The sequence below is a fragment of the Stegostoma tigrinum genome, unplaced genomic scaffold (assembly GCF_030684315.1).
Source record: "Stegostoma tigrinum isolate sSteTig4 unplaced genomic scaffold, sSteTig4.hap1 scaffold_64, whole genome shotgun sequence".
In the NCBI taxonomy this organism is placed as follows: domain Eukaryota; kingdom Metazoa; phylum Chordata; class Chondrichthyes; order Orectolobiformes; family Stegostomatidae; genus Stegostoma; species Stegostoma tigrinum.
In genome coordinates this window covers 834683-847649 of record NW_026728579.1, presented here as the reverse complement: position 1 = coordinate 847649, position 12967 = coordinate 834683, and the positions used below count along the sequence as shown (strand labels likewise).

General features: G+C 41.8%; 1 long non-coding RNA gene across 3 annotated transcripts in view; it reads left to right on the top strand.

Moving 5' to 3' along the window:
• Positions 1 to 2794: 2794 nt before the first annotated feature.
• Positions 2795 to 12967, top strand: part of LOC132209062 (uncharacterized) — a 32174-nt gene continuing 22001 nt past the window's right edge. For 2 of the 3 annotated variants that reach the window (XR_009445159.1, XR_009445161.1), the window contains exons 1-2: positions 2795 to 2909; positions 7432 to 7551. This is a non-coding gene — a long non-coding RNA (uncharacterized LOC132209062). Of the gene's footprint in view, positions 2910 to 7431; positions 7552 to 7968; positions 8391 to 12967 lie in introns of those variants that run through there. The other variant, XR_009445162.1, reaches the window with a different exon arrangement.

The window sequence follows — 12967 nt, the reverse complement described above, 5'->3', positions numbered from 1 at the left end:
TCTTCAGGTCCAGGGAACCTATTAACTTAGTCTTCTCAGTTTTCCTCAATGTTTTCTTGAGGATTTCCTTCTCCCTTTCGCTCCCTACTTTTCGCCCATTGGTTTTTTTTTGTATGTTTTCTACTGTGAAATCAGATAGAAAATATTGGTTCAAAGCTTGTGCCATTACCATCAATTCCCCAGTCTCACCCTCTCATGAGCCATTATTCACTGTATTTACTCTTTTCCTTTTTATAGATTTGTGGAAGCTTTTACTGTATTTGTATTAATGTCTCCCTCATTATTATTTTGGTCATCTTTTGTTCACATCTGAAATAGTTTCAGTTCCACAATTTTCCAATCTTTCTTTCAATTTATACTATCTTTAACTTTCTTAGATAGCAACAGATGGCACCATGGTGCATTCTAGCTGTACATCCTTTCATTCTAAATTGACAATATTTTTGTTCAGAGTTATGAAATATCCCCTGAAACATCTGCCATTGCTTCTCTGTGGTCTTTTAAACTATTTTCCCAGTTCAACTCTGCCTTTATACTCCTGAGTTATCTTCAATGAAAGTTAAAGATATTAAACAGTTTCAGACCAAATTCTCATCCTCGTCCTTGATGTAAAATTCTACCACATCCTGATCATTCTTATCCAGAGAATCCTGTACTATGTTATGGTTGATGAGTTGTATCGCAAAACATACTACCAGGTCTAAAATATCTTAAAACTGTGCCACTGGAACCAAGCAGGGATTAAGACTCCAAATGCACTCTATGAATATATCCTGAGGGGTAGATAACTGTTCTTAACATCAAGGTGCCATTCAACCAAATATGACATCAAGGAGCCGTCGCAAAGCTGCAGTCAGTAAGAGTCAGGTGAAAAACCCTCTGCCGGCTGGAACCTTACCATAAAGGAAGTGGTTGTGGTTGTTGGAAGTCAGTTGCCCCAACTCCAAAGCATCACTGCGGGGGTTACGTAAATTTGTGCCCTGAGCTCAACCATCTTCAACTGTTTCATCAAATGCCAAATGCCATCCCTCCGTCAGAATGCCATACGTGGGGATGTTCTCAGTTGATTGTGCCATGTTCAGCACCACTCATAGCTCCTCAGATGCTGAAATAGTCCATGTCCACGGAACATAAGTGATGAGAAGCAAGTGGTAGTTGTGCTGTGCAACTTACGGGCAATGAACGTCACCATTAAGGAGAATCTAACCATTGCCCCATGACTTACACTCCTTTACTGCCAATATGCTGAGGCTTATCAGGTTTCCAGAAACTGAATTGGACCAAACTTGTAATTATTGTGACGACAAGAGCAGGTCAGAGGTTAAGAATTCTGCAGTGAATAATGAGCCCCCTACCTACACAAAGCCTGTCCACCATCTATAAAGCCCAAGTCAGGAATGTAATCTCCACTGGTCAGGACTGGTGCAGCTCCATCAACACTCAGGAAGCTTGAATCATATGGACAAAGCAGCCTGTTGGATTGGTACCCCACCCACCACCTTCAACATCTGTTCTATCATCAGTAATGTATAATTAGTGCCCCATGCAAGTTTCCCTCCAAGCCACACACACTATCCTGACTCGGAACTATATCGCTGTTCATTAATAGTCATTGAGTGAAGATTCTGGAGCTTCTTTCTGAACAGCACTACTCTAAGGACTGCAGTTATTCAAGAAGGCAGCTCACCACCACCTTCTCCAGGGTAATTGGGCTTAGCCAGCAACATCCACATCCCGTGAATAAAAAAGAATCTTCCAGGCTATCTGTGCCAATTGGGTTCACAGTTTATGATAACATCTTTCTTACAAGATCCCATTACTTCTTGGTCTATCGACTGTATGCTATCCTGGACTGTATCTTCTGTCAGGGGATCTATGAATCTGAAACTGTCACAGCTGTGACTTCTTTCCTTTGCTGTTCCTTATCTCTACCCAAACTGATTGTCTATTTTGCCTGGGAGGCAGTTGGCTGGTTTGTAATTCAGAGTGATACCAACAGCCTGGGATCCGACACTGTCTGAAGTTACAATGAAGGAATCTTCTTCTCAACCTCTCTCCTCATCTGAGGTGTGGTAACCTTCAATTTAAACCACCTCCAGTTATCTCTCTCGACTGTGAGAGCAGACCTGTGGTCCCAACTGGGACTATAGTGACTTTGAATCTCCAAACCAAGATAATTTCTCACCAATGTATTGATCTCATCTTTGACACAAGACAAAAAAACAAACAAATTAAACCCAATGAGATGAATTTTGGATCACTGGATTACATGGCATAATTGGACAACGAAATGCACTATTGTTAAAATAATTCGGAATTCAACCAGAAAGGCCACTAATGTGAATCCTGGATCTGTGTATCATTTGAAATTATTTAATTGGATAGTTTCAGTATTTGGCCACAGGATGGAGAAATCTGCTGAGGTGATGTACCCAGAAGATAGAAAGATGATAGAAATGTTTGGAGAGATATGGGCCAAGCACAGGCAGGTGGAACTAGTTCAGTTTGGGATTGTGATCAGCATAGGCTGGTTGGACCAAAGGATCTGTTTTCATGCTGTATGACTCTATGAAACTCAAGCTTAATTGTCCGAAACTCACATTCAGACATATCTAACCTTGATCATAATCTTACAGAAAGATAGCCGACTTTATCCCTCAGAGTTGCAGACTCTTCAATTTTACATCCTCAAAGACATTTAGCAGGAATAGCATGGATTATAGAGTGAGTTGAGTAGATTAGTTCATTATTAATTCTTAACTAAATTTGATTTATTTTACATTTTTAGACAACATCAGGTGAAGATGTGCGTGATTTCACCAAGGTGCTGAAAAATAACTTCAGATCAAAGAAATACTTTGCCAAACATCCTCGCTTGGGTTATTTACCACTACAAACAGTCCTAGAAGGTGAGAACCTTGAGATGTAAGTTTATTGATGTGAGATTTACTAATGTATCAATGCCCATTTGGGGGTTGACAAATATTGCAGCATTATTCGTTCTGCAGCTTAGCAGGAGAGTGAGGTTGTCCATTTGCGCCGATATCAGAAGTACACAATACAAGAACAAGAGGGGCTTAACTGATAGCATCGGTCCTCTCGCCTTCAAAACAGTGTAGTTACTCAGAGTGCATCTGCTGTGGACTTGTTGATACTGTCACTAACGTGCAACCTTCCTTGATATCTTTCTCTGTCCTCCAGTTCTGTCTTTTAAAAACTACAATCAATTACCCTCTCCTCAAAAGGAAAGAACCTTTGGCTGAACAGAGAACAAAGAACAGTACAGGCCCTTCGGCCCACGATGTTATGCCGACCTATTATCCCACTCATATCAAACTACCCTGCATACCCTTCATTTTACTATCCTTCATGTGCCGATCCAAGAGTCGTTTAAAAGTCTTGAAATGTATCTGACTGCACTACCACTGCTAGCAGCGCATTCCACACACCCGCCACTCTCTGTGTAAAGAACCTACCTCTGACATCTCCCCTATTCCTTCCTCCAGTCACCTTAAAATTTCTCCCCCTCGTAATAGTCATTTCTGCCCTGGGAAAAAAAATCTTACTATCCACTCCAGCTATGCCTCTCATCATCTTGCATACCTCTATCAAGTCACCTCTCATTCTTCTTTGCTCCAATGGAAAAAGTCCTCGCGCCCCCTCAATGTTTCATCATAAGACCTGCCGTCCATTCCATGCAGCATCCTGCTAAATCTCCTCTGCACCCTCTCTAAAGCTTCCACATCCTTCCTATAATGAAGCAACCAGAATTGAACTCAATATTCTAAGCGCTGCTCCATCCCCACAAACTAATGCTCGATTCCAAATCCCTTTTCTCTTGATGCTTTAAATTCAATGCTGTCTTTCGTGTAATTTCATATTTGAATTCACTGGTCCTGAGCCGCTCGCGGCGATGTGCCCCCGCGGTCCTGCTACAGTGCTTTGAGATGGAAACAAACATGACTGATGAAGGTCCACCAGTTGATGTAGTACGTTTAGATTTCAAAAAAGCATTTGATAAATTACAACTCATAAGGTGACTCAAAAGAAAGCAGCCCATGGGTTCAAGGGTAGTATATTAGGATGGACAGAGGACTGCATCGCAAACAGAAGTAGAGAAGGGGCAGCAGGATGGTAACTTATAACTGGTGTCCGGCCACAGGGCCCCTGCTGCGGAGGCCGTACACCTAATGTTGCCTGGGTTGATTTCGGAAATGGAGGAGGGGATTGCCATGCTTAGGAATGTTGGGCGGATGGGATTTATAAGATTGAGAGAAATCTTATTTTTTCAGCATTTAAGATTCTTAAGAGGCTTGATAGTGTATATCTGTAGAGAATGCTCCCATTTGTGAAATATTTTATGACCAGAGGCCACATTTTCATATTAGTTGCCTGTTAATTCAGGGGAAGAATTACTTCTTTCAGGTGGTAGCAATCTATTCAACACTTTAGCAGAGAAGGTTTTCGAGGTAATGCCATCAATTATATGCTAGGCTGAGATGGCCCGTTTAATTTTCAAATCAAGAAACAACAATAATGAGGAAAGGGTAGTCTTCACAGTGGAAGATACTTCAAGGATCCCCTTATCCCTGTATTCTTTAGTAATGAATTAAATACATCACTACCACACCATCACTACCATTACAGAAGTAGTAGTAGACAATCTAATGGAGTAAAAGCAGATCAGACTCTTTGCCCTGATGGTTTACTTTCTATGATTCCAAACAAAGGAGCTTCAGAGTTGGTGTATGCATTGATTGTAATTTCTGAAAAAGGTTTCGATTCTCGAGAAGCATCTGAGGGCTGGAAAACTGCCGATGTGACATCCCTATTTAAAAAGGAGAGAGGCAAATTGTTGGAAATATGTGGCAATCAACTGTGAAGAAAATAATAGCAGGACATTTGGAAAATCAGAATCTAATCAAACAGAATCACCATAGCCTGACGAAAGAGAAATTATGTCTGGCTAATTTGTTTGGGTTTTTCGAGGAAGTCCCAACCAGAATTAGTAGAGGAAAACCAGTAAATGTGTTGTATTTGGACTTTGAGCAAACATTTGAGAATGTACTCAAAAGTAATAAGCTAAGAGCTGAGGTTTTGAAGGTAGTATATTGCTATGGATCAGTATGCTTTGCATGGCCAGGAAGGAGAGATCACATCTACAGTGAAATGCACCAAGTGAATAGATATTTTGGGGAATTTGGTGGCAATGTGGTAAGTCAGTGCAGAGGGTAAGAGGTGCTATTTGCTTGCTTTTTTTGCCTGATAGTTGGTCAGCTTTTTTTTTTGAGACAGGACAAAGTGAAGCCAGAAGCGGGGACCCAGAAGGTGAACCCGGTTCATTGGTTGGTGATAGCTACTGGTTTAAGAATCTATTATCGGTAATTTTCAGATTGAAAGTAAATCGGAGAAATATATACAGGCTCCAAAGTAATGTTTTTAAATCAAATTAAGATTTAAGTAATTGAAATGGAGATGCCGGGCCAATGATGATTTAAACCTCCATGACGGGGGAGTGGTCAGACACCATACTCCAGCTCAGGGTTGATGAACTGGAATCTCAGTTTCGACCAATCAACAAATCATGCGGGGGAGAGTTACCAGGGAATGCTCTGTTTCCGGAGGCAGTCACACACCTTAGATTAACTACCTGAAGCTCGGTCAGTGGCCAGGGACGTGAGACTGTGACTAAGGACAGGGCAGGTGGAAGGATCCAGGATGTCGTGCAGAAGGAACCTTGGCCTTTGATCTTATCGAACAGGTTTGAGATTCTTTCTTCCTGTGTGGATGAGAGGTCAGGGTATATGGAAGATGAGTAAACTGACTATAGCACGGTGGTACAGGGGGACATTCAAGAGGGGATAAAAAGTGAAATGTAGTTATAATCAGAGGTAGTATAGTTAGCGGAATGAACATTGTTGGTTGTGACTAGGATCGAGAGTCTCGAAAGTAGTGTTGCCTGCCTGGCGCCCAGGTTTAGGATATTCCGTCTTGGCTACCAAGGAATTTGAAGTGGGAGGTGTAGAAATCCAGCTATCGTGGTGGACACAGGTACCATTGATATGGAAGAAAGAGGAAAGAGGTTCTGCTGAGGGATTATGAGCACTGAGGTGCTGAGTGAGAAGGCAGAACCAAAAGGTAATAATCTCGGGATTCTTATCTGAGCAATTTGGCACGGTGTGAACAAAACTGAAGATGTAAATGCATTGTTCAAATGATGGCATGGCAGAAATGTGTTTGAATTCATGGGACATTGGCATTGGTATGGGGAAGGAGGGAGTTGTTCCGGTGGCATAGGCTTGATGAGAATCATATTGGGACAAGTATCCTGGCAAAAGACATAGCTAGGTCTGGGGGTAGGGCATCAAAGTGAAAAGTGTGGAGCGGGTGAGTCCAGTTGCATGGAAAATTATGCAAAAAGTTAGAAGCTAGTAAGTGCTCAGCAAAGTTTCCAGAGCAAGTAATAGGACAAAAAGTATGGAAATAGTCAGGAGTCTCATTTCAGGTGCAGCAGATAAGAAGGGTGGCCATAAATGCCAGACTGAAGGTCTTTTATTTAATTGTAGGGAGTGTATTAAACCAAGTGAATGAGTTTGTGGTGCAGATTGAAATTGACAGATGTATTGTTCTGGGTATCACAGACATGTGGTTGTAAGGGGATAAGTGTTGGGAACTAAATATCCAATGATACATGTCCTATAGAAAGAACAGACAAATGGACAGAGATGCCAGGGTTGGCTTGTGAGTAAGAAATGGGGCAATGCTGAAGGAACCACAGGTCTTGAGCTTGTTTATTAATGACTTTGAGGAAAATGTGAATGTGCTGTGGCTAAATTTGTAGATGACTCAAAAATATTTGCAAAGACAAGGCATGGCACAGAAACAGAGATTTACCAGGATGTTACTTGGATTGGAATGTATTAGCTTTCAGGAGGGCTTGGTGGCAATGTTGTACAATAATAAATGTAATGAGATCAACCATGATCTCACTGAATGGTGGAGGAAATTCAATGGGCCAAATGACTTTTTGAGTGAGTCTTGTTGTTTGACAATGAATTCGTAAAGGTGTTTTTTTTTGTCTCTTGGATGAGATGTAAAAATGAAATGTGTACGCTTCCTTTTCATCTGGCAATAAATTATCGTTCTGAACGATTTCCATTGACTAGTGGCAATCTGACAAGCATCACGATGTAAAGAGATTCTTAGCTTCTTTTTAATTGTCAAGTTATTCTTTGGAATTAATTCAGCATATATTTTTGCATCTCAGGAATTATATTCATCACTGCATCTCAAAAAGTACTCTGTTGTATGATAACAGCATTTTAAAGAACACTCTTCAATGGTTGTGATTTTCAGTTGCCATAACACACATTAAATTACATTGTTGGCCAATCTGTCCATGATTATTTCATTGTCTTACATTTCAAACAGACAAGGAAATATTGGTGATGCAATGAAGAGTTTGATGATAAAATATAATTACTGTTACGGTTTCCTCTTGGACGAAATATTCTCATCAAATTGACTGGTCAAGGAAATGGGACACTGACTGTGAGTACTTTGAGTGTTTAAGTGATTCCTAAAATGAAAATTATGACCTTGATTTCTCTTGCATGCAGATATGAAGAGACTATTTTAAAAATCCTCTCGGTTCGTGGTTCAGGCATAAAGGTGTCACATGCATATTTATGTATATACATGTACATGTGTAATCTGAAAAGAAAATGACGATAAATCACTTGTTACAAGGTGAGAATGAGTTATCCAGATAGTAAGAACTGCCAAAGTTGGTGTCTGAGATAACACATTGTGGAGCTGGGGGAAAGCAGGCAGCATCAGAGGCTCAAGAAAGTTGATGTTTTGGGTCAGGACCTTTCCTCCAAAATGGAGGGTGGACGGGAGCTCAGAAACAAATAGTGTGGAGAGGGAGGAGGTGCTGGGGAAGGTAGGTGGGATGGTGATAAATGAGTACTATCCAGATTGGAACAGATTTACCCCAGAAGGTATTGAATACAAGTTCCAAATCACTCTCAAAATCCTAGTGACTGTTAACATTCATGTTTTTTTTGTCTGTGTGTTTCAGTAGTTGCATGTCAGTTTGAATGGTTCATTGAGAGTGAGGAACCTATGGACTCACACACACCATCATGGAATTTAATTCAAAGAGTGACTCCTCTTCAAAGTACTTAGTCGCTTTTAAAATCTTGACCATTTCTGCTGTCTAGTTGAACAAGTGTAGCTGAATACTGCTTCAATAGGAATTAGTGTTTAATAGGAACATATTTGTGAAACTTACAGTTCCTCAAGCTTTAGCATAAACTGGTGGAGACTTTCGGCGCTTGCAAAAAGGCTCACCTCTCTTAATACTGAAGGAAAATTGGAGTTTAAAAGTAAGTTCATCCGCTGTCAGGGAATGAAATGTTAATGTTGACTTGAATATAATTTTTTAAAAAGTAATATATTTGTGTAGCACTAAACTCAAATTAAAATTTGGATATGCCACTTGACTCCTGTTTGACACTGTATGGAATGGCGGTGACATCAGATTCAGTGATGATTGAGAATCTAAAGAATATGAGGATAAGATTTAACATCCAAATATCATTGAACTCTTCAAGGAATGTATTACTGGAAAAGGGGGAAAGCATGTATGTCTATAAGAATTGAATACACTCTGAAGGCGGTGGCACAGATGAAACAGACCTGTGTGCTAAAACTTATCACAAATTTCACATTGAATGGAGCAGTTTAAACAGGCTGGAGGAAGCAGACATGCCAGCGCAAACTTTTGAATTTGTGCATTCTGTTCATAAACATCAGCAAAATTGTGGGAACCTGTTTATTCTTTCTCTTTTATTGCACAGAACCATACGATTACACTAATTTTGATTAGGAATTTAAAGATTATGAGCCCTGTCCGTTTGACTCGCAGTTTGGTACCATAGGTTGGTACGATCTTCGTTCAAGAAGGAAGAGGGATGTTCCAGACACAGAAAATCGTCAAACCATTTACTACAAAGTCTGTTTCTGCTTAGTATTAATTAATGCAGTTAACATTTTCAGATCGACATGATTGCAGAATGGAGTCAATAAAACAAATTCCATCTGATATTCAACATAAATTTTAAGTTTGGAATAACAAGCTCACAAGAAAGATGACCTGGTTTTAGATATCACTTGGGACCACAGACTAACAGACAAAGGAACAAAGCAAAACGACTCTGCGATTTGATGTAGAAACTCCTGACTCCGAAGCCTGCAGCCGCCCTCCAATTCTCAAGTCAGAAGTGTGTCAATGATGGTGCAGATCCAACAACACTGGAAACGATCTTGAGTCTAGACCAAAGCAGCCCCTTGATTGGCACCGTATCCATTCTCTCCACAACCAACTCCAAGACACAATAATGTGTCCATATACAAGATGCACTGCCACATTTTTTTCCAACTATTCTTACACCCGCCTTTCCAGACTTAGAAAACTCATCTTCAAGGTCAAGGACATCAGACATGGTAGCACTAATCCCAGTAAAAATCACCTCCAAGCTACTCTCAAACTGATTTGGAAATGAATGATTGTTCCTGAGTCAATATTAGTAATCTCTTTTGGAACAGCATTGTGGGTCTGTGTACAGCAACATGAAGCTGTTCAAGAAGTCAATTTGTGCTGGACAATCAGCAACAGCTATGTCTCATTAAAGAATAAATAAATCGGAAAGAAATCCATCTGAGAGTCACAAGCAAATGGGTAACTTTTTTTTGTTCACTCTGCAGCTCGTGGGCTATTACCAATTTTGACAATGACAAATGAAGCTTTTGTTTGGTTTGCTGTTGATAGCAGCTGTCCACAAAATAAAAACAATTGGCATCAGAGATAATGGGAAGTGCAGATGCTGGAGAATCCAAGATTACAAAGTGTGGAGCTGGATGAACACAGCAGGCCAAGCAGCATCTCAGGAGCACAAAAGCTGACGTTTCGGGCCTAGACCCTTCATCAGAAAAGAGGGAGGAGGAGAGGGCTCTGAAAGAAATAGGGAGAGGGGAAGGCAGATTGAAGATGGATAGAGGGGAAGATAGGTGCAGAGGAGACAGACAAGCAATAAGGAAGGGGAGGATCAAATATGAAGGTAGGCTAGCTAGTCATATCAGAAATCATAGTAACAGCTTCTTTCAATACATAAGAAACAAACGTGAGGCAAAAGTAGACACTGGGCCACTCCAAATTGATGCTGGAAGGCAAGTAGTGGGAGATAAGGAAGTAGCTGAAGAACTTAATAAGTACTTTGCGTCAGTCTTCACAGTGGAAGACATGAGTAATATGCCAACAATTAGGGAGAGCCAGGGGGCAGAGCTGAGGATGGTAGGAATTACAAAAGAGCAAGTGCTAGAAGAGCTAAAAGGTCTAAAAATTGATAAATCTCCTGGCCCCGATGGGCTATATCCTAGAGTTCTGAGGAAGGTGGCTGAGGAAATAGCAGAGGCTTTGGCTATGATCTTTCAAAAGTCACTGTAGTCAGGGAAAGTCCCAGATGATTGGAAAATTGCTGTTGTAACTCCGTTGTTTAAGAAAGGATCAAGGCAAAAGATGGAAAATTACAGGCCGATTAGCCTGACCTCGGTAGTTGATTAAAATTCTTGAATCATTGTCAAGGATGAGATTTCGAAATTCCTGGAAGTGCAGGGTCAAATTAGAACAAGTCAGCATGGATTTAGTCAGGGGAGGTCGTGCCTGAAAAACCTGTTAGAATTCTTTGAAGAGGTAACAGGTATGTTAGACCAGGGAAACCCAGCGGATGTTATCTATCAAGACTTCCAACAGGCCTTTGATAAGGTGTCTCACAGGAGGCTGCTGAGCAACGTGAGGGCCCATGGTGTTCGAGGTGAGATACTGGCCTGGATTGAGGATTGGCTGTCTGACAGAAGGCAGAGAGTTGGGATTAAGGGCTCTTTTTCAGAATGGCAACCAGTGACGATTGGTGTCCCGCAGGGTTCAGTGGTGGGGCCGCTGCTGTTCACCTTATATGTTAATGATCTGGATGAAGGGACTGGGGGCATTCTGGCGAAGTTTTCCGATGATACGAAGATAGGTAGACAGGCAGGTAGTACTGAGGAGGTGCAGAGGCGGCAGTAAGATTGAGACAGTTTAGGAGCGTGGTCCAGGAAATGGCTGATGAAATTGAATGTGAGTAAATGTGAGGTTTTTCACTTTGGTAAAAAGAATAGAGACATGGAATATTTTCTAAATGGTGAGAAAATTTGTAAAGCAGAAGTACAAAGGGATCTGGAATTCTTGGTCCAGGATTCTCTAAAAGTTAACTTGCAGGTAGAGTCCATGATTAAGAAAGCGAATGTAATGTTGTTTATCTCAAGAGGGTTGGAATATAGAAGCAGTGATGTGCTTCTGAGGCTTTATAAAGGCCTAGTTAGGCCCCATTGAGAATACCGTGTCCAATGTTGGGCCCCACACCTCAGAAAGGACATACTAGCCCTGGAGCGTGTCCAGCGGAGATTCACACGGATGATCCCTGGAATGGTAGGCTTGACATACGACGAACGGCTAAGGATCCTGGGATTGTACTCATTAGAGCTGAGAAGGTTGAGGGGAGATCTAATAGAAACTTACGAGATAATGTGTGGCTTAGAAGGGGTGGACGCTAGGAAGTTGTTTCTTTTAGGCCAGGAGACTAGGACCCGTGGGCACAGCCTTAAAATTAGAGGGGGTAAATTTAAAACGGAAATGAGACGACTTTTCTTAAGACAGAGAGTGGCGGGCTTGTGAAATTCATTGCCACGGAGTGCAGTGGGGGCCGGGACGTTGGATGCCTTCAAGGCAGAGATCAACAAATTCTTGATCTCACAGGAATCAAGGGCGACGGGGAGCGTGCAGGGAAGTGGAGTTGAAATGCCCATGAGCCATGATTTAAATGGCGGAGTGGACTTGATGGGTCGAATGGCCCTACTTAGACTCATATCTTATGGTCTTAAGTTAAAGGGTCGGACATGAAGCCAATAGAGGTGAGTGTCGGTGGGGAGAGGTCAGTCTGGGGAGGACAGACAGGTCAAGGGGGCGGGAAGCGGTTAGTAGGTCAGGAATGGGGGTTTGGCTTGAGCTGGGAGGAGGGGATCGGGGAGAGGAAGAGCAGATTAGGAACGTGGGGACGAGCTGGGCTGGTTTTGGGATGCAGTGGTGGGAGGGGAGATTTTGAAGCTTGTGAAGTCCACATTGATACCATTGGGCTGCAGAGTTCCCAAGTCTCAGTTAAGGAAGGACAATAAACACTGGTCAGTCAGTCGTACATCGAACAAAAAAAGTTTATTTTTTTAAAAAAATAGGATGCATCTGTCAATCAAGTGGCAAAGTATTATCGAGTTTTGAGAAGATTTTTAGCTCAGGATTGAGGTTTTGGATGTAAGATTGCTCACTGAGCTGGAAGGTTAGTTTTCAGATGATTCGTCACCATTCCAGGCAAAATCATCAGTGAGCCTCCAGTGAAGCGCTGGTGTTCGGTCCCGCTTTCTATTCAAGTGTTTAGGTTTCCTTGGATTGGTCATGTTATTTCCTGTTCTTTGGCTCCAAATCCATCTACCATCCTCAGAGAAAATGTGTTCTCCCCAGTGTAGTTTGTGTATGGAATGAACTGCCAGAGGAGTGCCAGAGGCTATTATAATCACAGTATTTAAAAGTCACCTGCATGGACACATGAATAGGAAGGGTCTGTAGGGATATGGGCAACATGCTGGCAAATGGAACTAGTCATTTACGACATCTGGTCGGCATGGAGGAGTTGGACTGAAGGGCCTGTTTCCCTGCTGCACAACTCTACGACTCTGTCTTCGTCTCTTTGTGTCTCTCTCTCTCGCCCTCGCTCCCCCCTCCCATTTTCTCCAAACCCACCCCTCGCCACACACACAATCTCTGTCTCTCCATCTCTCTGTGTGTGCCTCACTCTGTGTCATTGTTTCTCTCTCT